We start from the raw sequence: 22,066 nt of genomic DNA on the forward strand, positions 1-22,066 counted from the left end.
TTCCTAAATGGAAAGAGCACATGAGTGTTCTCACCTCCCTACATCCCTTCCAACATTTGGTGTGGACATTTGGTCATTCCGATGGCTGAGAGCACATGTCATTGTTGTGTTAATTTTCATACCTTGGGTCACTGGTGAATTTGAGCTTCTTTTCATGTGCTTCTTACCTGTTTGGATTTTTCCTTCTAAGAATTGCATTTTTATGTCCTTTATCTACTTTTCTATTTCTTTTTATATTCTAGGTATTAATCCTTTGTCAGCTCTGGCTGCTGCAATAATTAACTCCCAGTTAGTTATTTGTCTGATAACTTACCAATGTTTTTTCAAAAATCCTTACTATTTAATGTAGGTAAATCCAACAATTTTTCATCTTATGGTTAATGATTTTAGGATCTTATGAAGTACTTTCCCACCCAGAATAAGGATTTGATTCCTATTTTTGTAGGTAAGGAAATGGGATCACAGTCTTGATACCCAAGCTCACACTATCAGTTAGTGTGATTTGAAACTATTAATAATAAGCTGTTAATAAATGAGATCATGGTGTTCACAATACTTTTAAACCAATCGAGTATTATTTGCACTAAAAACATCCTGTGAGTTTCACTCAGAGATCTCTCAAAAATACCAGTCTGCAGCTTGTATCCCTCAGATTTCACTAAATTTTCCTTCCTGCCCCGAAATGCTTCCAAAGTGTCTCAAATTGCATTACAGCCAGGCTGGTCATAATTACAGCTTTGGCCTTCATTAAGCTAATTACTACTTGGACTCAAATTGAGCCATTTCGCTCAAATAACACTGTAAACCAGTCCTTTCTCTGTGATGTCTCTGCCTTTTCTAGGAAAGTACAAGGCTGATATCAGAGCTCTGTCTCTCCTTAAAGCTGGGAATTTCAAGCCGCCTTTTTCCAAGGACCCCTGGGGTACAGCTCAAGTGTCTCATAATGTAAGAGAAATGGGGGAGGGAGTTGCAGTCTGGAAGGACCGTGAACACAGGCCCTTTCCTCCAATTTAACCCAGTCAAGCTTTACCTTTATTTGTTGTGTGTATTGGATGATATGTCAGATCTATTTGAAAAGGGATTCTACTGATAAAGGGAGGGTGGGGGAGAAGCACTGCCTTAGAGAACTAGACTACTTAATATAAACTGATATATTTTCATCTCTCTGCTCATGTTACATTTATATAGTGCTTTACATTCTGAAAAACACTGACATTTCTGTGTGAGGTAGGCATATTTCAACAGCTGCAGCACAATTTTCTCACAATTAAAAGCTCCGTCTTGCAGCACCTGTTCTAGCAGGCGGGCTGAAGGGCCATATGCCAAGAGATAGTAGAGATTATCAACGGCTTGGGTCGAAGGTAGAACTAGATGATATCTAATCTCTCTGTTTGTGCAAAGATGTTTTAACTGGGAATGCTTAGAGAAGAAAGTAACATCGCGAGAATTGGCTACACTAAGCTTCTTGTCTGCTGGGGAAAGAAGGACTCCACACATTTCTTGAACACCCGCTCTGGTCTAGTCACCGTGCTAGGTGCCTCATTTCATTTAATCTTACAGCCACTCTGGGAGGGAGGTATTATTATATCCATTTTAAAGGTGTTGAAAGTGAACCATGTCAGGTTAAGTGGAAAAAAAAGCCTGAAGCCCAGAGCTTTCCAGCTCCAAAACCAGGGCTCTTCCCACTGCATAAGGATACCTCCACATAAACATTGCATCTTTTAAAAATCAGCCTCCTTGAACTTCATTTAAGCAGTTATATTTGGAAGGAAGTTTTTCATGAGTCATTCTGTCTCATGCTGGGCATCACATCAATGCCTTGGTCCTCTCCCTCCCTCTGGTCTTTACCTCCTGCTTTTGGATCAAGCCGCATCATCTGTCATTTATAGCTACTTTCAGCCTCCTTGTTGATGAGGTCACTTGCCATGACTCAGCTGTTAGCATCTTTTCTGCTTTGATTTCCTGGGTTTCCAACACAAGCCCATGCTATTTTTGGTCTTGCCTCAGATAGGAAGATTGGAAAACAGCAGTCCAGCCTTCTGGTTCTCCAAGTTGTTGATTCGACTTGGCTTTCTCTCTTCATTCATGAATTCTTTCTGGGCTGCAAGCTGAGGATGTTTGCATGATTGAAACGTTCTTCTCTCTTCTCAGAGGGTGTACATCTGCGACACAAACAGGGGCCAAATGTGGTATCAGCTTTGGTTATCTTTGTTTTCACTCTTCTGACCAGAATCCCTCAAAGCACACAATCACCCTTTTCCCCACCTATTTCTTAAATAAAAGAATAAATATATTGAATAACGATGTTGAGGAGTTTTATTTCAAATATGCATATATTATGACTAGTGTTCTGAGCAAGACAGTACAATTACCAAAACTAGGTTTATTTAATCTTTTATCACTAGGGCCAATCTTTCAATGAAACTGTGCTCTGTTAAATGGAAGCTGTCTGGTATTCACAGCTTGTGCTTCTGGGTTCTTGCATTTTATACCAGGAGGCAGTTTACTCATATGTTTCTGATCATTCTAAAATGATGGAGAGCAAGAATGTATGTTTGCATAACACCTTACACTTTATGAAGTGCTTTCAGATGTATCGTCTGTTTTACCTTAATTACTCTGTGGGGTAGGTTTTATCATCCCTATTTCATGTAAGTAAATTCAGATGCAAGGAGCCTTAAACTTTATAAAAGAGCCTTCGTTTTGAAAAACAAATGTACGTATAAGGAGATTGAGCAGTCACCTAGACCTAGCACGTGCGAGTCATTAGCTTCTTTTGCCACAAACAATGCTGCGTTGATGAAGAAATAATATAATATTATACTTTGGGAGAAGCTGGTGCATATAAAAAATTGAGGTAAGACTGAATTGTCCTTCAGCTGGCTGACACTCAGGACAGTATCAGAGGGGCAGGACTCATGGAATTAAGCAGGGTTTGATATTCTCCACGTCAGAAGTAGAGCCTTTATTTGTGAACTGTTTTCCCTTCGTGATGGTTTCCTACAGCTGGTTCTGTTGGCCAAGCCTTCAGAGCAGCCATCATGCTTTCAGGATCCCCCAGCCAGAAGAAAACGAGCACACCGTGGATTCTCAGGAGGCTAGGCAATATTCTAGGTGTTGAGCCTAACACAGTTAATAGGAAGTGTCCTTGCCCCGAGAATATAACAATACGGTGGGAAGTAGAGGGGTACAATGAGATCCGGGATGTGATGGGTGACAAGCCTGCTTGCGTGAAGGATGAGCCGTTAGCCTGTTAAAGAGGGAGGATTTCAAAAAGAGACATCAACATAGAAGAATGAGGAAATCACCCAGTAACTCAGTGTTTCTAAAAGGCAGTGTCTGAACTTGAGAAATAGGCAAATTATAGGCAGAGGCCCTGTGATGGAGGACATCTTTTCTGACCCAGTTCATAACACTGTAGAGATGGGATAGGAGGAGTTGAGCATGGAGTGAGGGGGATAAGTTAGGAAGCTTCTGAAGTAGTCCAGATGAGGGATGTGGAGCCTCAACAGGCAGAGAAAGTAGGAGTGAAAGGAAAAGGGCAGAGCTGAGAAACATGCAGAAGGTGGAGTCACAACTTGAGGACTGGACACGGAGGTTAAGGAAGAGAAAGGTGTCTAAGATGACTTCATTATTTTTGGTCTGAAGGAGGACTCCATAAATCCGTGTAGGGCAGGCTCCAGGCAGGACAGTTTTAAGAGGAAGATAATAAGTTGAGTTTTAGAAATGCGTGAGAGGTGTTTATGGGACACTTCTAAGACACTGTTTTACAGACAAAGAAATCAGTTTGTATCTCAAAGCTAGACATACAGCTTTTGCTCTGGTTTGCTTTTTTTTTTTCTCATGCTAGTCTCTTTAAATCAGTGATTCCTTTGGGCTTCATCGTGACCAACTTTATAAATCCGATGACAGCAACGGATTCCCTGGGGGTGGAAAAACACACATGCACACGTTCATAAAACATGACATAAAATTTCAGGTAGTTTGAAGAGCTCCAAGTTAATGCTACTTGCTTTCAATGGGACTTGGAGCTTTAAGAGTCCATCTAAATCTCAGAGCAGCCAAGTCACATATTGATTGACTGTGAAGGATCTTCTACTATTGCTATATGACCGGAGGAGTCCAGTTGCAACCACATGGTTTATTATCAACACAAGTCAGTGGGAGATCAGAAAGCAATTACAATTCCCAGAAACTGGAGCACACAGGCTCATTTTAACTCTTCTGTGTACTACTTAGATCTTTTCTCATGACCCCATTCTTTGCCTGTGTCATAAACTCCTCCCCAGACTTTCCCCCAAGGCAGAGCTAATAGGACACGAGTTGTTCAGACTCTTACTACTTATTGATGCAAATGTGGTCTTTCTTGTCCCAATTCATTATCATCATAAGGTGAGGATCCCGTTGTGAGGACAACCTCGCTTCATCTTCCGCTCAACTCACTTTTGGTTTCACAAGAACGTAAACATCCCACAGCTTTCATCTCCATATTTTAACTCTTTTTCTACAAGCTCCATGCATGTTCATGTGCAATAAACTTTTTCACACATTTTGTTCTCATGCTGAGGAATGTTGGCATTCCTCTCCTCTAATGCACTAAATAGTCCTTCGGATCAACAGAGTCCCCCAAACAGATACAACGGTGCATTAAAGGATTCTGTCACCTAATATTTATTGAGTACTTCTTATGGACTAGGTCTCCCTTAAGGTTTTCCAGTCTAACGAAAGAGGCAAATGTAGATTTATAAATTATATACAGTGTGATCATTGCATTAATAGAGGTATCGAACCCAGGAGCTCATAATATGCATGCTACGGTACCCCTTATCTGGTGGGTTGAGTCTTTTCAGTCATTTTTCTGTGAGCATTTGTCGCACCCCTCCTGACTGGGCTTCACGGTGCTGTGGGGATATATACTTGGACAAATCTTGAATTTGAGAAACTTTGACGGCTTAACAAAGATGTACAAAATAAGCTTTAATGGAAGGTAGAAGTGATACGTGCCGTAAGTATGAAGAAAAATAAAGGGGAAACTAGCATTTATTGAGTACATACTATGTGTCAGGGATTATTTTAGATACTTCCATTTACACTTTCTAACTGAATGCTCCTACCTGTGTTTAGGCTTAATTAGGCTTTTCTACCTTAATTTACAAATTAAGACTCAGAGATGACAAGCAAATTATCGAAGATCTCCTTGTTTGTAAAACTCACGATATTTCCACTCTATATTGCTAAAAGGACCTTAGGAAATATATCAAAATAATAAAGTGAGACAGAATATACTCATTTAGTTACTGCTCAGTGTTCCAGTTTTCTCTCAACTTCATTTATGTATTTTGCCCTGCCCCTTATGGGTCAGTACAGACCCTAGAACATACTTAGGGCTTCTCCCTTACCAGCTTTAACTATCATTAATATTATGGCAATTTCAAAAATAAATCCCTTTGGATGTGGCTCAGCGACTGGCTCCTATCTTTCTCCTGTGATTTCCTCAGTCCCAGGTAGCATTAACATTAGAGATAATTAAATTTGCTACCTTTACGGGATGACTTTCCATGGGCATGCCATCTCTTTTCTAAAGTGTGAACATTTCTTAATAAGACGTAGATGTGGCAGGCATCTTTTCTTATAATTCAAGGCCTTCTAATGTCCTTTTAAACAAAACTACTGACAAAGCCACTCTTAAGTTTCCTTTACTGGATGGGAATTATTACAGCTCAGATCCATTTATCCAGTGTTACACAAGTAGCTGGATATATTTGATAAACGACCCAAATTTTAACCTTCTTACAACTTAACACTTTAAATAAAAGCCAACAAGCTTCACCTCATTGGAAAATTACTATATGTCTGAAACAATTGGGATATCAATATCTGTCAGACAGCCTTCCTAGGTGTAACGTCTAAAGCAAAACTCATTGAGGTGACTCGCGTTCTCTGCATGGTGTTTACCCAGTAGTCATCACTCATGTTTGTTCATTATGTGTTGGGGTGATGAGCCAACCGCTGTACTGTCAGCTGGGGCTAGAGCCTGTTTAGTTTGGCACTGATTAATGATGTGCCCAGAGTGAGCCATTCTCAGAGCCATCTTAGAAACCCAGTTAGCCAAAGACAAATAGCTGGAACTTGGCCGATGGGAGCACAGGAGGTGTGCTCTTGAGAGAGGGGGAGTCATTTAGAAACATCCGTATGACTTTTGGTTGTCTTAACTAGGGAAGAGGCAGGTTCTGCGGTAAAAAAAAAAAAAAAGCCTTGGGGTGTGGTTTCTTGGTAGGCACCCGGGATTCAGTGTAAGGCATATTACTGATGTATAATACTTGTACAACTGCATTATTTTTCTGTGCTTTGGGTCTCACCATTTATAAACTTGCTTATGGAGCCTACCTGCTTCCCAGCCACACCTTCAGACAAAAGGCACTTGTATCAGTGAGTATCTTGAGATGTTCCTTTTGAAGATCTTATGCCAAAGAACAAGCATCTATAGCTTTACATTTTCTTTACCAAATGAACTTTACACACACACACACACACACACACACAAAGTTTTAAGGGTAGTGTTTTTCTTGCCTTTGTACCTTATTTTTCCTTCTCATTTCATTCACCTGTTGTACCATGTTGGTTTGACATCCATTTCTTTACTCAAGATTTCTCCTCTTTGCCTCTTTCTGTCCTTTAGGTGGGACAATAAGGAAGAGTTACATTGATCTTGAAGTTATAGAGAAAATGTCTCAGTGCTAATTAGAGTGCTGGCCTTTTAGTGGTATCCCCAAAATGGGCACAGCACCTTATTTTATCCTTTCCAGAACGACCTTCTCTCCCTATTACTGACAGAAAGCATCTCTGAAGTTCCATTGGCAACTCCTGGCCCGAGACTTTAGGACTATTTATTTTCAAAAGATAAATAAACCCCTTTTTAGAGGGCATTTTTTCACTAGCCCATCCAAAATGCTCAACTCAAAAGTTACAAGGATGCCCAAATCCTCTTTGTGGGAGAAAATACAGAGATGAGAGGATGAGCCCAAAGTTACACAGGAGGCAGGATAAGAAGAAAAATGCAAAGCCAGGTAGGCACTAGGTATCCTGGTTTAGTCATTAGTGTTTGACTTTATGACTTTGTTCCTCTGCTCAAAGATCTTAATTTTTCATCACTTCCTGCAAGATACAGTTCAGATTCTTCTACTCGGCAGCTACAGGCATCCATAGTTTGATCCTGACCTGTCCCTCACAGCTTACTTCCTACCCCTCTCCCTAAGTGAATAAGAATAAACAATAATCATCATGTATGTCTAGTCTCATAGAAGCTGCTCAAGAAACATTCCTTTAATCCTTACACCACACTGCAAGGTCTACACTGTAATCTCCAGTTTACTGGGGATCTGAGGCTTAGGGAGGTTCAGAAATTTGCTCCAGGACACATAGATGGTAGAATTGAGAGAGCCAAGAATCAAACCCAGTTCTGCCTGACTCCAGGGCTTGCTGTTTTCCTTTCACTAAAGCCAAAGTGATCTTGAGCAACTGCCTTTCTATTGGCTTCGAAAGCCCATCCCCCTCACTTCTCTTTTTAGATCTAAATCATACCCATCCTGCAGGACCCCACCTAGAACCTGCCTTGTTCATACAATGCTTCCTAACCACCCCAGCTGGAAGTGGTCTCCCCTGCCAGGTAGGAGTCGGTAGCTTTGGGCTCAAATCGCTACTGTACCACTGTCTAGTGTGTGATTTTGAGTAAGTCACTTAATTCTACCTTGGCATATGCTGCAACCTGACCTCCATAGTTCTACCCAATCAAAAGTTGTAGAATTCTGAAGTTATATATAATTTCTTGTATGTGCTGAGTCCTGTATCTCTCTGCCTACCTCATCCCCATTTCCCACTGGCTAGTACAGTACCTTATGCAGAAGGAGGGGCACAGCAGATAGTATTGTGGAGAGACGCATCTACTCTTCAATTCCAACTCACTCCCATTTATTTGTTTGTCTCTTTTATTCACTTAGTCATCCATTCATTTATTTATTGCTAGGGCTGAATTTTTCTGTAACTTCCATGATCCTTCCTGAGATGTCCTAGAAGCCTCACCTCCACTTTTAGACAATATAGTTATTGGTTTGGGAAAAGTTATTGGGCAATACTTAATGCCTTGAAGGCAAGGACTTTTCATTTTTTATACTCAAAGCAGATAAAACAGAAGGAGAAGTCACTTTGACAATATGAGATCTCAGAAAAAGAAGTTTGGACCGATAAATACTTTTTAACATTTTCTGTGTCATGGCTCTTTCAGCATCTCATCAATCCTTGCACACCTGTGCATACCAGCCCATGGTTTCCAACCTGCACAGAAAAATGGATGGCTACCAATTAATTGAAGTCACCAGGTTTCAAGTTTGGTTCCAAAGGACTATCATCTTCTCTACCATCTTCAGTGACACTTGTCCCCTTTTGGTCCTAAAATCTTTAGCTCCTGCAGGTCCTCAAGCATTCCTTTAGGAGACAGTGATTCTGCTTATCCCATCAGCAGACACCACTGGGCAAAACAGATCTCATCTTCCTCCCTCCTAATCCCCAGAAAATTCTTGGACTCTAGCTTTCCCCTGTCAGATGTTCATGCTAATTGAAATTTGAAAAGAAGGGAAAAGGCGATTATGTTCAACATAAGAAGGCCTACAGTTTGAACAAGAAGACCCATGTCTTCCCACTATTTTATCCATTCAACAAATGTGTCAGGCCCTCCTGAGTGTTTGGCACTGTTCTTAGGCCCATGACTAAGTCCTTTCCCTGGACAGTACACCATTTCCAAAGGTGTTAGTATTGGCTTCAATTGCCAAGATGGTAAGTGAGATAGAAATACTGTTTAGCTATTGAGCTGAACAACTTTCACAAGGACATAAAACTGAACATAATTTCAGGCCCTGAAAAAATTTGGTCTGGGTCATCGGGACTTTTAAGAAAGTCTAATCCAAAGTTACTGAACAGTCAGATGTGTTGGATAAGGTTAACTATTGCTGACCAACATCAGTTGCTTCAGAGATGATGGGTGGGTGCTCTTGTGAATACCAAATTCAATTGATTGGTAGGGACTGCCTGCAGACAGAGTCCTGGTTCAGCAGGAAATAAAAGTGCCATGATAGATTAGTCATGTCTGCCATTGTCATGGGAGAGAAGAATGATGGTATATATGCCATATAATTGCCATCTATGCTGTTTCCTCCAAAGGACCCATCAGTAAGGGGGGGAATCACATTCAGGTGAAAGCATGGCAGACCCAGTGGATTTCTGGAAACTGTGGCAATAGCTGCCTTCATCCAGCTGAGAGAGATATAGTGAATGAGCAGAAAGGAAGAGGTATTGAGTGGAAAAAACACAAGAACCATTTCAGATCTGCCTTGGGTGCATTAGCTCCAAACCACCAAATGACTAAGGATTTTGCAGAATCAGGGCATTTGGGGCTGTTTTAATTGTCTGAGCTTTGTGGCCATGGTGGTTGACAGGTTCTCCTTTAAAGATGGCTCACAATTACTTTAGTTTCGGAAGTGCTCTTCTGCCCTGGGACTGTGTAATAACCAGCCATGGAAAAGAAAAGGCCTGGGGATTTATGAGATGTCACAGTTTACAACCATCTGGGAGAAATACAGCAGGATGTTGGTACAGTAGTGTGTTAACCAGAGTTAATCTATCATTGCTACTGTTATAAACGCCCTCTTTCCCTCTGCTTAAAACCATCGCACAGATTTGACCCCAGTCTTCACAAAGACGGGCCAGAAATCATCTTTTTTAAACATGTAACTCAGAAATACAGTCAAATTGACCTTCGGTTTACTAGACTGAGGGGGAAATTTCCCAGGTATGAGAAATTTTAAAATCCACTAGTGATAAAAAGAAAAATGAGGTATAGTCTCTTCCTTCAAGGGACTCAGGGTCCTACGGGAAACCGGTAGTGAATACATAATTTCAGTACACTCTGAGAAGTGCAGTCCTTGAAGCGATCGGGCAAGAATAGAAACATGTTTGTATGCGCAAAAGCCAGTAGTGTGCTAAATCATCGCTTTGCTTTCCCTGCCCCCAAATTGTATTGGTAACTCACACCCATCATAGCACTTATTGAGGGCCACTGTTATTATTTGTTGACACACCTACTTCCCACTAACTGCCTTTGAGTTCTGCAAGAGTGAGCATTGGATCTGGTTTTTGTGTTGCCAGCACTTCAGCCAGTGATTAGCATGTATTAGATGCCTGACAAACGTTAGCTGAGCTAATACAGGACTGAACGTATACAGCTGACCCTTGAACTACATGGGGGTTAGGACGCCAACCCTCTGCACAGTCAAAAATCCACATATGACATATAGTTTGGGCAGTTCCTTCGTACCTGTGGTTCCACATCTAAGGATTCGACCAACTCCGAATCATGTAGTGCTGCAGTATTTACTATTGAAAAGAACCCACGAATAAGTGGATCCGCAGGGGTCAAATCCATGTTGTTCGACGGTCAACTGTACTTCCAAAGCTTCTAATGCAATACCCAGAATTGACAACTTACTAGAGAAAATTTAGAAAATAAAACATATTTACTCTTAAGGTGTTTGTTGATGATTCAGCTGAATCTATTTGGAAATTAAAAAGCATAACATAGTGTTCTAAATTTCTCAACAAAGAACGGTCCACTTATAATATCACACTGTAAACTACAGAAACAAACATTCGATATACCATTTTAAAACTGTAAAACACAAGAAAATACTACATGTTATTTATGGATAAGGCATATGTAGAATTATAAAAATATCTACAGAAAGAATAGATCTCAGGCAAGAGTAGAATGAGGAAAGGATGACACCTATGGCATTTTGTATCTTTAAAAAAGACATCTAAAACAAATACGGCAAAATGTTGACGTAAATAAAATTTCCATGGTGGATGATTATCTGCTCTATTATTTTCTGTTTGAAATATTTCATAATTTTAAAGTTTATAATTACTTTTTTTATGAAGTAAGACTACTGGGTGGGAACAAAATATCGCACTCTTAATTTGACGCATACCGAAAGGGAAAAGTATTTGGACAAGTGTGGCAAGAACATTCCTTCCCTGTATGTCAGAGTTTAGACCAGTGGGCTCTGCTTCATTTAAGTCCCACTGCGTGGCCATCCCCCTGCCCGGTGTGTGTGCTGAGGAGCGTCCACCAACACTTTCCTTTTGGTGGCACTGTCCTTCTAGAGTGACTTGCCAAGGCAGCGATTCCCATGTCCTCCGAGTTCGGGAGCCTTGCCTGGTGGCAGAGCTGGCTTATAGAAGCCAGACCTTGCCTTTCCCACCCCATATCCCCTGTGGTCTTGCCTGAGCAGTCTGCTTACGAAAAGTTTATTAAATCTCCCTTCCAGAGGGGTACTTTGTCCCCTTTCGTTTGTCGCTATCTAACAGTTTATGCAAAGTATGCTGGGAGAGCCAAATGTGTGAGGCTTCAGGATTTACCTCCATGTGAGACAGTAGACAATGCATTTATTTCCTAAGGTTGATTAATTTTAGAATAGTTTGGGGCTGATTTATCTGGTATTTTTTCTGTCCATTTTCCGTTTAGCTCATTCATTCACTCTGCGAATATTTTTGAAACTCATACTGGATGCTGGACACACAGAGGTGAATTGGGTAAAATCCCACTGTCCACAGAGGTTGAGACACAAGGGGGAAGCTCAACACATGAGCAGACGGTCACCGTTCACTGCTTTTCTTCACACCTTACCCATGAATGAGTGAAGAAGGGCAGTGAATGGATCTCAGATTTGTTGGTAAACAGCCCATAATGTTTAAAGGGGTATCTGTGGATGCCATTTACCCATGAACAGACCTAGGAAATTGCTTATCATGTAGTACCGTGTATTTGGGCATCATCATTGTGGAACTTAAAAAAGAAAACTCCTTGCAGGCTCAGTTACTTCTTCAATAAAATTCCTCCTCTGCTTTTGGGGAGCTCCTAGGAGAGGCAGTCCAGCCCCTACCCCCCACCATGGTCAGCCAGGGTACCGTAGAGCACAGCACCTCGGTAGCAACTCTAGTTTGGGAGACTGGCCCGTTGGGAAGGTCATTCTTTGTAACTTTCAGAAGATTTGCCTAAGTCTTTGCTTTCAACACTTGAGTTTGACAAAGTATGGCTAAGTTTGGTAAACGAGCGTTAGAAAACCAACAGTAGCAGAATTATTAAAAATTTGTAGCCATTTCCCCCCAAACCTATTGGAAGAGAGTAGTTCAACCTTCTCTGCCAGAAAACCAGCCCCATTGGTGTCTGCCCTTCTCACCATTCATGGTCCCATATTTTGACTGACTAACTTGACATGTTGTTTATTCAAAGCTGTGGATTAAATGCCACCCACTAATATGATTGGTGTGGACTTTGCTTGCCTGAGGCCAGCATCCTCAGACACTGGTGAAAATAGCTTCCTGCTGTCCAACAGAGCCTTAGTTAGCTAACCTGCAAATCTAGCCTGATTGCTGTATTAATTTGACTCCCCATTTCAGTGGGGAAAGGAAGCTTGGTCACAGGACTGTTTGCCTCTTGATCTCTCTCCCCTCAAGGGCAGGATACAGAGGGAAGGCAGTGATCCCAAACCTCACCTTTTCTGTTTCCTCTTTTGAGCTGGCTTCCTGTGGTTGCTGAAGAAAGTGAGAAGGCTGTTTCTTCCATATCCTTTGTTCTTCAACAAACCCAGCACTAATTGATTTTAAGACTAATTGCTGGTTGAAAGGTTTGGTTCTTTTACTGGCTATAAACATGCCTGAAACCTTAAATTAAAATGCCTTCTTGTGAGGAGGAGGGCAGCTCTTAGTGTCTTAGACTTTGGAATGTGAAATCACCCAGATAGCATCTGCGGGGAATCGCAGGTCAGGTGTTGTATGATGAGTTATTAGGGGGCTAATGGCAAAGCCCTCGGAGCTCTCAGTTTGGATTATGATCAGATTCTCAGGATGCTTGGAGCTGCCTAAGCATCACTACCCTCGCCATCTGATTCCTACTTTATTTGTAGCTAAAACCAGGGGACGTTCTCAGCAAGCAAACAGCAGTACCAAGCAGCTAGCTCCCTTTCTAACTGCTCCGGTGCCATCTGTTTTGCTCTCCGGGTGAGTCTGAAAAGTCATCTTCTATACTCTCTCTAATAATAATCCTCCGTCAGGTTCCCCAGGCCCGTCTGGACGCTGCTAACCACAGGCTTGCCCGCTCAGGGTCGGCACTCGGGCTACTGCCCTGTATCCGGAAACACTGATGCTGATTGCTGCCCAGCGGATTGTGGGTTTACTGGGGAGACGGTGGCTGCCCTTGTTAAAGAAAGCCCTTAAGTGGCACCTGAGCCAGGTAGGCAGATGCTCTCACCACAGTGGCTGTGGCTGCCTCGGTGAGAAGCAGCCCGCCAAGTGGAGGTGGCTTCTAAGAGCCCTACCCAAGCATGCTCAGAGCAGACACTCTCTCCTGACCATCTCTGTGACTTCCCAGGTGAGAGCACTCATCTTGTCCCCACTGTAGCTGGTACCCAAAGGCCACCCCTTGGGGGAACTGAGGGCAGTAACAAGCTGAGGCCTGGGCTTCTCATCTGTAAGTTACATTGACATTTCTGAGGGAAGGTCGCATGTCCCTTTCTCTTTTCCTAGGAATGGCAACCATCATAGCTCCTTCCTACCTTCTTATGCCTCCTCATTTAGACCAGTAGCCCTCAACCCCAGCTGCACATTAGTACCCGCTGGGTGGCTTTGTAGAGCATGACCAGTGTCTGGAACCCATTCCAGACCAGATGAATCAGAATCGCTGGGGGTGAGGCCAGGCAGAGGTACGTTTTACATTTTATTGTAGACTGAGGGTTGGGAATTACTGGTTTTGAGGCTATTTCTTTCTTTTAATCATTTGTCGAGTCCATCAGTCATAAATTAAACAGACATTTTGTCAATTACTATGTGATCGGATCATGCAGACTCTGGATATGCAAGAGTAACCAAGGACACAGCCCATGACATTATGGGACAGTCCTATGATGGGAGAATATGTGGTCCTACGTTGCCTTTAGGGGGAGGGCTGCAGGTCAGAAATGGATTTCTAGAACTGAAGAATGAGCAAGTATTAGAAAGGAGGGCATTAGTCACAGGTGGAACGGAGAGCACAAATGAAGGCACGGGGTGACGCTCGAGGCACTGAGAGGACCTCAGCGCGGCTATAGGTCATGGGGTCTGAAGGGTGGTTTCAAGTAGGAGGCATCGGTTGGGGGGGTGGGAGTGGAAGGTAACCACGAGGGCCCGTGTGGTCACACTAGAGGGGCTGATCTTCACCTGCAGGCAGTGCTGAACCAAGCAAACGATGTGATCAGATTTGCATTTGGGAAATAATCTGGCCTCTGTGAGGAGGGGCTGGAAGGGGTAAAGTTGAAGTCAGAGGTTGTTGGGTAAACCTGGACAGGTAATGGGGCAGGGGTCCAGGGACGAGTCAGTGAGAATGACATGAAGTAGAGGAAGGGACAGATATTCAAGAGGTGAGTGAACATCACACCACTCCTGAAAACTATAATCCTCAGAGCAAAGTTCCAACTTTCATGAACATTCAGGTTCCTAAGCCCAGGTAGTTCCATTAGTTTGATCATTGCTACCTAGTTTTTCATCACTCACCAAAGACATAATGTAACCCAGAGTTGCATTACGGGCACAGTACAGATACGAAGCGTCCTGAGAACAGGCCTTGGCTATAAGCAGTTTGCATTCCAGACTCTAACTTGGGAGAAGTGAAACCAATGGACAGTCCCAGTCTACAGTGAACTGTTCTTATTCTCAGCTCTTGGGTACAAATCTTGGCTTTTAACGTGATGCATAACAAGCCTAGTATTTGCTGGGTTCGGAAATACCATCTGAGGGAGGAACAGTCACGGTGACCTCACTGTCCGCGTCACACTCAGCGCTGGCCTTTGGCCCAGAATTAGGTCATCATCAACCCCTCAGAGGGATGCCCACAGGAGCTCAGACCTCAGAGGGCTGTTAAGACCCACTGGAGCAACAGAGACAAGGAGAAGTTAAATAGCTTGCTGATTCTTATGATTACTGCATGCCAGGATTAGATCACATCCTCTGTGAAGTGCAGAGGCACTCTTTTGCCTTTATTAATGAACAAACTATTTCAAATTCATCTGGTATAATTGAGGACATATGATGAAATCGAGGATGGGCTGGAGGTTGCACACCAGCTGAGCTGACCCTCTGTGATTTCAGAACACTTTCTGTTCAGTTACATTAAGCCGACCCCAAGGGGCCCCGGAGAGCCAGACCCGTCAGCAGGGGACTGCACTGGTCAAACCCCAGTGGGAGGTATGGCAGGAGGGTGCAAAGGTGGGCCAAAGCATCTTCCAGTCCCTGAAACCATTCAGGGGGAGAGTTGAGAACACTGTTTAAAAAACCAACTCTTGGGCTTCCCTGGTGGCGCAGTGGTTGAGAGTCCGCCTGCCGATGCAGGGGATATGGGTTCGTGCCCCGGTCCGGGAAGATCCCGCATGCGGCGGAACGGCTGGGCCCGTGAGCCATGGCCGCTGAGCCTGCGCGTCCAGAGCCTGTGCTCCACAGCGGAAGAGGCCACAACAGTGAGAGGCCCGCGTACCGCAAAAAAAAAAAAAAAAAAAAAAAAAAAAAGAACATTCTTGGGAATAAAACTGATCCAGTCCTAAAGCCCAGCGATGAGAACTGTCCGCCATGAGTCATTTTAAAGCTGGACTGCGTTGGCATCTGTCTTCTCCAAGACAGCCTTTTCTCTCCATTATGAAGATAAATCCATTTAATGGGCACCATGGATTGGGGAAATTGCACTTTTTTGTAAGCGCTGACCCTCCTTCAGTGGTGTACTGCTGTGGCTTCTTCAGAAACCCTCCGCTCAGCTTCAGATCAGCCCCTTCCAGCTCAGCTCTGGAAGGAAGCCCAGAATGACCTCTGGAACCCTACAACACCATCTCAGAGCCACAGATGTTATTCTTTAGGCTGTATAGAAGTATTCTTTGAAAACCCCGTTAACAGTCTTACAGTTCTGTTAAGGATGCATTTGTTTAATTCTACAGATGAAGGGTAGGAGCCTGAGAATCTTTGATGTTGAACATATGCATCATTACAGTCTGGAAGATACTGGCTAAGTCCCGTGGGCCACAATACAAATAAGAAACGGTGCCTCCTCTCCAGGAATTTACAGTCTAGATGGGGTGAAAGGTACACCAATCACTAACTTAACTGCTTTACAGTGATATGACAAGAATTGCTACAGAGGCCATACTGAAGGCTCAGAAGTGGTGCTGGAGGTCTGCTGAGATCAGAGGTTCTCACACTTGAGGGTGTATCCGAATCACCCGGAGCAGCTGTTGAAACACTGATCCCTAGGCCCACTCCTAGAGTTTCTCATTCAGTGGGTCTGGGGTGGGCCGAGAAGTTGAATTTCTAGCAATTTCCCAGGTGATACAGATGTGGTCTGGGACTATTTTTATAGGAGAAACCTCTGACATAATTTCATTTTCAGAAGGTAAGAGAACTCACATTTGTTGTGATTCTAGTATGTTCCATTTAATGTATCAGATACTTTGCATGTAATACCTTGAAGAGATTTTTCAACAGCCCTGTGAACTTTGTACTGTGCTTACATAGTAGCATGCATAGGAGTATGCGTGCTACTGTGTCAGTGCTTCCACTTTACATGAGCAAACTAAGGTTTGAGAAGGGGAACTCACGTTTGCTAAATATCTACAATGTACCTTAAAGGGTGTTAGGCTTCATCTCATTAACAATAACCTGATGAATCCCAAATGATTCGTTCTCCCAGTTTAGAGATGACGCAAATGAGTCTGGGAGGGATTGAGTGTCTTGAGGAAGTCTGCAGCCTGGCTTCAAAATTGTGTGCGCTGAGCTCTAAAGGCTGTGAAACTATCCTGAACCCAGTACCCAACTGTTTGCTGAAAACTACCAACGTGGGCTCCAAAAGCATATTTTCTTTAATACCTGAGTCATGCACTGCCTACCTTCTGCCTTTGTTCTTGCCGGTCCCTCTGCCTGGATTCCCCTTTCCTCTTCCTTCACCTCATAACTCCCATTCATCCTTCAAGTCCCAGCAACAATTTTGTCTCAACCATGTAGACTTTGCTGACATCCCTCCTTTCCCCAGCTGGACCAGGAATAAAGGTTCCTTCGCATGTGTCCCAGCCTACTGTCTATTATTGAATCCCATCATACCTCCCCAAATCCTCTGGTGATTTATCATTAGTAACAGAAGAAACAATCCACGATTTTCATCTTAACCAGCAAAGCCATCCACCATCTGCCCAGCCTTACCTTGCAGCCCCACCTCATTCGTCCAACTAAACGAAACCACCAGCCACTCTTCCCCACCCAGAGCTGTAGTCTCCTCCTTCCGAGCCAAGGTTCATGCTGTTTCCCCCACCAAGACTGGCTCCTTCCCTGCACCTCTTTGTGTCCACATCTTGCTTCTCCTTAAGCCCCAGCCAAAGTCCCCGTGCCATACCCTCAGCCCGCTGGCCCTCGAGAGGGGCTCCGTAAGTATTTGGGGGATAAACACCTTGCCCCTGCTCCACTGTGACGTCACTTACTCTCTTGGGGGAGGCAAGTATGTGCATGTCTTTCACTCTCCCAGACCACCGGGAGTTCATTCAGCACAGGCGCTCGCTCACAGGGCCTTGTACATTGTAGGTGCTCAAAAACAGTTGTTGAATAAATGGATGAACGATGCTGGATAAAGGTGTGGCTCTAAAGGCAGGGTCAAAGGTGACGAGACCACAAGCATGTGGGGGCTCAGAGGATCCGGAGCACATTTCAGTTAACAACGATGAAACCAGAGCATACAGTTAGACCAACAGCATGCTCGCTTCTATTCAGGGATCCCCAGCACTTACACCCTTCAATCCGCTCTGAGGAGCCAAAAGGTTTTCTCCATTTGAAGTACAAGTGTCTTGTGAGACCGCCCCCCCCCCCCACTTCTTTTGTATTTAACGTGTGACATTATTACAGCAAACATGTGCTGGGAAAACTCCAGAAACACACGGCTCAGACCACAGGCAAGGTTCGGGCCTTGATTAAGTAATGTCAATACCAAATTCAGATTCTAAGAGTATGTTTTCTTTGAAAACACACTGTAAAGCACATGTTGTAATGAAGAAGTTTTAAGTTCATTGATTTGCTGATACCCCTGCAGCGCCATCTGTGGGTTTTTCAAACAGTGATTAAAGGTCAGATAATTTCCAAAGAGGACAGAGTTTAAGGATGGTGGTTGTGAGAGTCTTGATTTAAATCGCACGCATAGAGCATTAACAGAGACTTTACGCCATCAATTTTAATCTTGGTAGAAGCTACTTTGCAAAGGAATAGAAGACTAGTTGACCTGTCTGACTATTTTGTCCCTTCTTAAAAAAACAATGACATCTGCCGTGGGGGTCACTGTGCTTGGCACACGGAGTGACCATAGAACAATGGTCAATGGCCAGTGCCAAGCAAAACTGTGAAGTAGGTAAAACCAGTCTTTGGCTTCTGTATTATGCTGTATACCTACCACTTGCATCCCTTTCCCTAGGGCCAGGGCCCTCTAGACCTCGTCTCCCCTATCAACCTACTCTTAGGAAATGGGCTGTATTTTCTTCAAATTGAAGTGTAAATGATTGCTGGGGATTTAAAGGATTGTTCCACCTGTGGATGCCTACATCTAGCAGGGATCGAAGTCTTAAGCCAGAGAAATGGAACTCCAACTGGATTTTAAGCATAAGATATAAGTAGGAGCTACAAAGTTTCCCATACTTACATAGGGGATTATCATCATTTCCATGCAAAGGTACAACCATGAGCATAAAACTGAATATGATTTTTTAAGTTATTTCTTATCAAAGCAGCTTTGTTGTTTCTATCCAACTTCCTTCTCCTATTTTTTCTCCAATCTGGGCAACCTCAGCCCCATAAGCTGGTACTCCTGCATACTTCATTGCATGTATTTGTTGAGATCTTTGGTTGAAAGTGACAAGAATCCCATTCAAACCATTTTAAGAAAAGAAAAAGGCTTATGTAACCAAACCAGCAAATGTCAGGGTCGAACTGACTTTGTGGTTGAATATGGCATCACCATTAACACATTCTTTCACACACACACACACACACACACACACACACACACACACACACACACACACACTTTCTTCCATCTGATTCTACTGGCATTGGTCTCATTATCTTCCACTTTCCCGAATATTAAGGGACAGTCTTACAGGTCTCAGTTTGAGGGGAAAAGAACATGCTTCAGCTATGCCTCAAGTCAAGTCAGGAAAGTCTGGGGAAGGATGCTGATTGGTCAGTTCATGTCACATGCCCACTTACTAGCATGATCATTGTGTCTAGTCACATGTAGTCTGGTGACTGTCATCTCTGACACACCTTAAGAAACACATGAAGAAGGGGAATCACCGGGCCCTCTGGGCTTCTGTCTTCTTATCTATAAAACAAGGGAAGTGGAGATAGCTCTAAAACTCTCTCAGCATTAACCTGATTCTATTTTAAAATCGCTTCTTCATTTTTGGCATTCAAATGGCTATATCTTTGTCTCTCTTACGTGTCTTACCTCCCACCAGAAGGTCAAATAACATTAGGAGATGACAGTTACCTCCTCGGCTCAACTCAGAGTTTCTCTAAATGAGGAAAGGGGCAGCTCCTGTGGTGCCCCTTACATGAAACTGCAAAGTGTTATAATTCAGCCTGGACCAAATTTAGCCCCATTTATACTGCATGATATGAGATGGTAACAATCTCAAAATCTGTGAAGCATTCCAAATTTAGCATTTTGCCTGAGTAACTAAAGAAGCAGATCAGGTGGAAGGTCAACTGGAAATTTTCCTCTCTGCCGTTATGCTGGGGGCATGAAACAATGTTTATGTAACTGGTTCCAATTCAGATACAGCCCAGGTTCCAAGTGGCTAAGATGTGGTCATTTCCATATTATTTACCTATTTCCATACCACTGAACAGCCATTCTTTCTGCAAAATCCATGTGATGTCTTCTTCTCTGAAATACCTTCCCCCCCTGCCAGCAGTGTTCATCAGTCCACCTGCTCTGTCTCGTCCACACTCCTGCTGTCATATCTTTGTCCGTCCTTGCTCTCTTATTAGACCCTTCGTTCACATTAAGGCAAGGGCCTTAATGTCCCTTATACTGTCCACCCAGCATAGACATGTGGTAAGCACTCAGCAACATTTGCTGTACTGACGTCACAAATAATGCTTCTCGAGCAAATTTTTGTTAATAGCTTCTATCAATACAGTCTGATTTATAGTAAGCTAATAACCAGTTGAGTTGTACTGAAGACAGCAGCCCAGCCATGGCCCTAGAAACTCCCATGAGTCAGTGGTCTGGAAGACAGTTGCCTTCATGCCTTTTATATCACTGTTATCACCAGCAACCTCTTCTTCACAGGGCAAGCATGGCATGCAGGTCCTCTGAGAATAGTGGTGCCTACTGGATAAAACAGATCCATAAGTGGATGATACAGATCTGTTATCCTTCACTGTTTCGTCTGCAGTTTCCCGAGATTCCTGCCATTAGATTTATTTCTTGTGATAAAGTATTGCTTCCCAGATAGCCCCTATGAAAATGCAAATAGGTTACCTAGTAGAGGGTATTCTTACTGTGGACATGGATTCCTAAAGGTCAGAAGCATATAAGGAAAAATGAGGGTTGATATCACTTGAAAATAGATAGACCTGTTTGTCTCGCAGCCACCAATGGCTTATCTTACCCTTGGTTCAGCCATGTTCAGTTGACTAAAGGAAAATGCGGTTGACATGGGATTCCTGGTTACACGAGGACACTGCAAGTAATGTGTACGCAGATGACTAAAGAGTGAGGATATCGGGCATCCCTGAGCTGAGGGGACTCATGGGCTTGTGGGTTCCCCTGATGCTCAGGTTTTTCTGAAGGCATATTGGGTTTTGCTACCAAGGAGGACTGACTTTCTTGTTCAGCCTCCCAATGTCTCTAGACCCCAGCAGATCACTGGACAGCTCCTCACACGATAGGACTGCTATAGGAGAGACATACACTTGGAGAAAGCAACCTGCACCATCAGAGAGGGGGCAGCACCATTAAATAGAGCTCAGCAAGTGCAAGGAGCTGTCCCATGTTTGGAGGATATTTCAGCTGTCTAATATGTCCCAAGGTAGTGAGATTTTTCCCATCACCTGGCCATCAGGCAGGTTTGAAAGTTCTGAATTGCCTCAGTCTTTTCCGTGCTGTCAAACTGTTACTTCTATTACAATAACATTTCATGAAAGTGGCATTTTGGTGGGACTAGTCAGTGAACAATTACTGAAGTATCCACCATGCGTGAATTGTTGAATGAACAACTGATTAGAAGCCGTAAGAGCATACTGAGATCACATTTATAGTGACAGGAGAGGTACCCCAGGGCTGTTCAACACCCAGTGTATGCTCTGAACACCATACGGGTATCTTAGAATTCAACTAGGTATCTGTGACCTTGGACAAGTTCTCAGTCCTTCTCAGTCTCCATTTTCTTAATCTTTTTAAAAAAATTTGTATCTTATATTGGAGTATAGTTGATTTACAGTATTGTGTTGGTTTCAGGCATACAGCAAAGTGATATAATTATGCATAGTCATATACCTATTCTTTTTCAGATCCTTTTCCCACAGAGTACTGAGTCCATTTTTCTTATCTTTAAAATAGCGTTTAAAAACACCTACGCTACTGTATCAGAAAGAGGATTAAATGAGGTGATGAACAGCAAAGTGCCTGGCACAGAACCTAGCACATAATTGAGGTGCATTTGTGATTTTTTCTTATTTGTAAGTTGCAAACAACCCAAAAATGGTGGTACGGGGTGCAGTATAATACAGTGTTTACAGTCCTAAGTTCCAATCTCAGCTCACTCACCTACCAATCAGCTGTATGATTTTGAACTAGTTAACTTAAGGTTTCGAAGCTTCAGTTTCTTCATATGGAAATGTAAAAGGTGATAATATCTACCTCGTGGATTTGAGTAGATTAAGAGGAGGAATATATATAAAG

General features: G+C 43.1%; 1 protein-coding gene across 7 annotated transcripts in view; it reads left to right on the forward strand.

Annotated features, from left to right (window-relative positions):
- ELMO1 (engulfment and cell motility 1) overlaps positions 1–22,066 on the forward strand; it is a 549,020-nt gene that overhangs the window by 481,881 nt on the left and 45,073 nt on the right. The gene's annotated exons all lie outside the window — the stretch shown is intronic.

This window comes from Orcinus orca, chromosome 9, assembly GCF_937001465.1.
Source record: "Orcinus orca chromosome 9, mOrcOrc1.1, whole genome shotgun sequence".
Lineage (NCBI taxonomy): Eukaryota > Metazoa > Chordata > Mammalia > Artiodactyla > Delphinidae > Orcinus > Orcinus orca.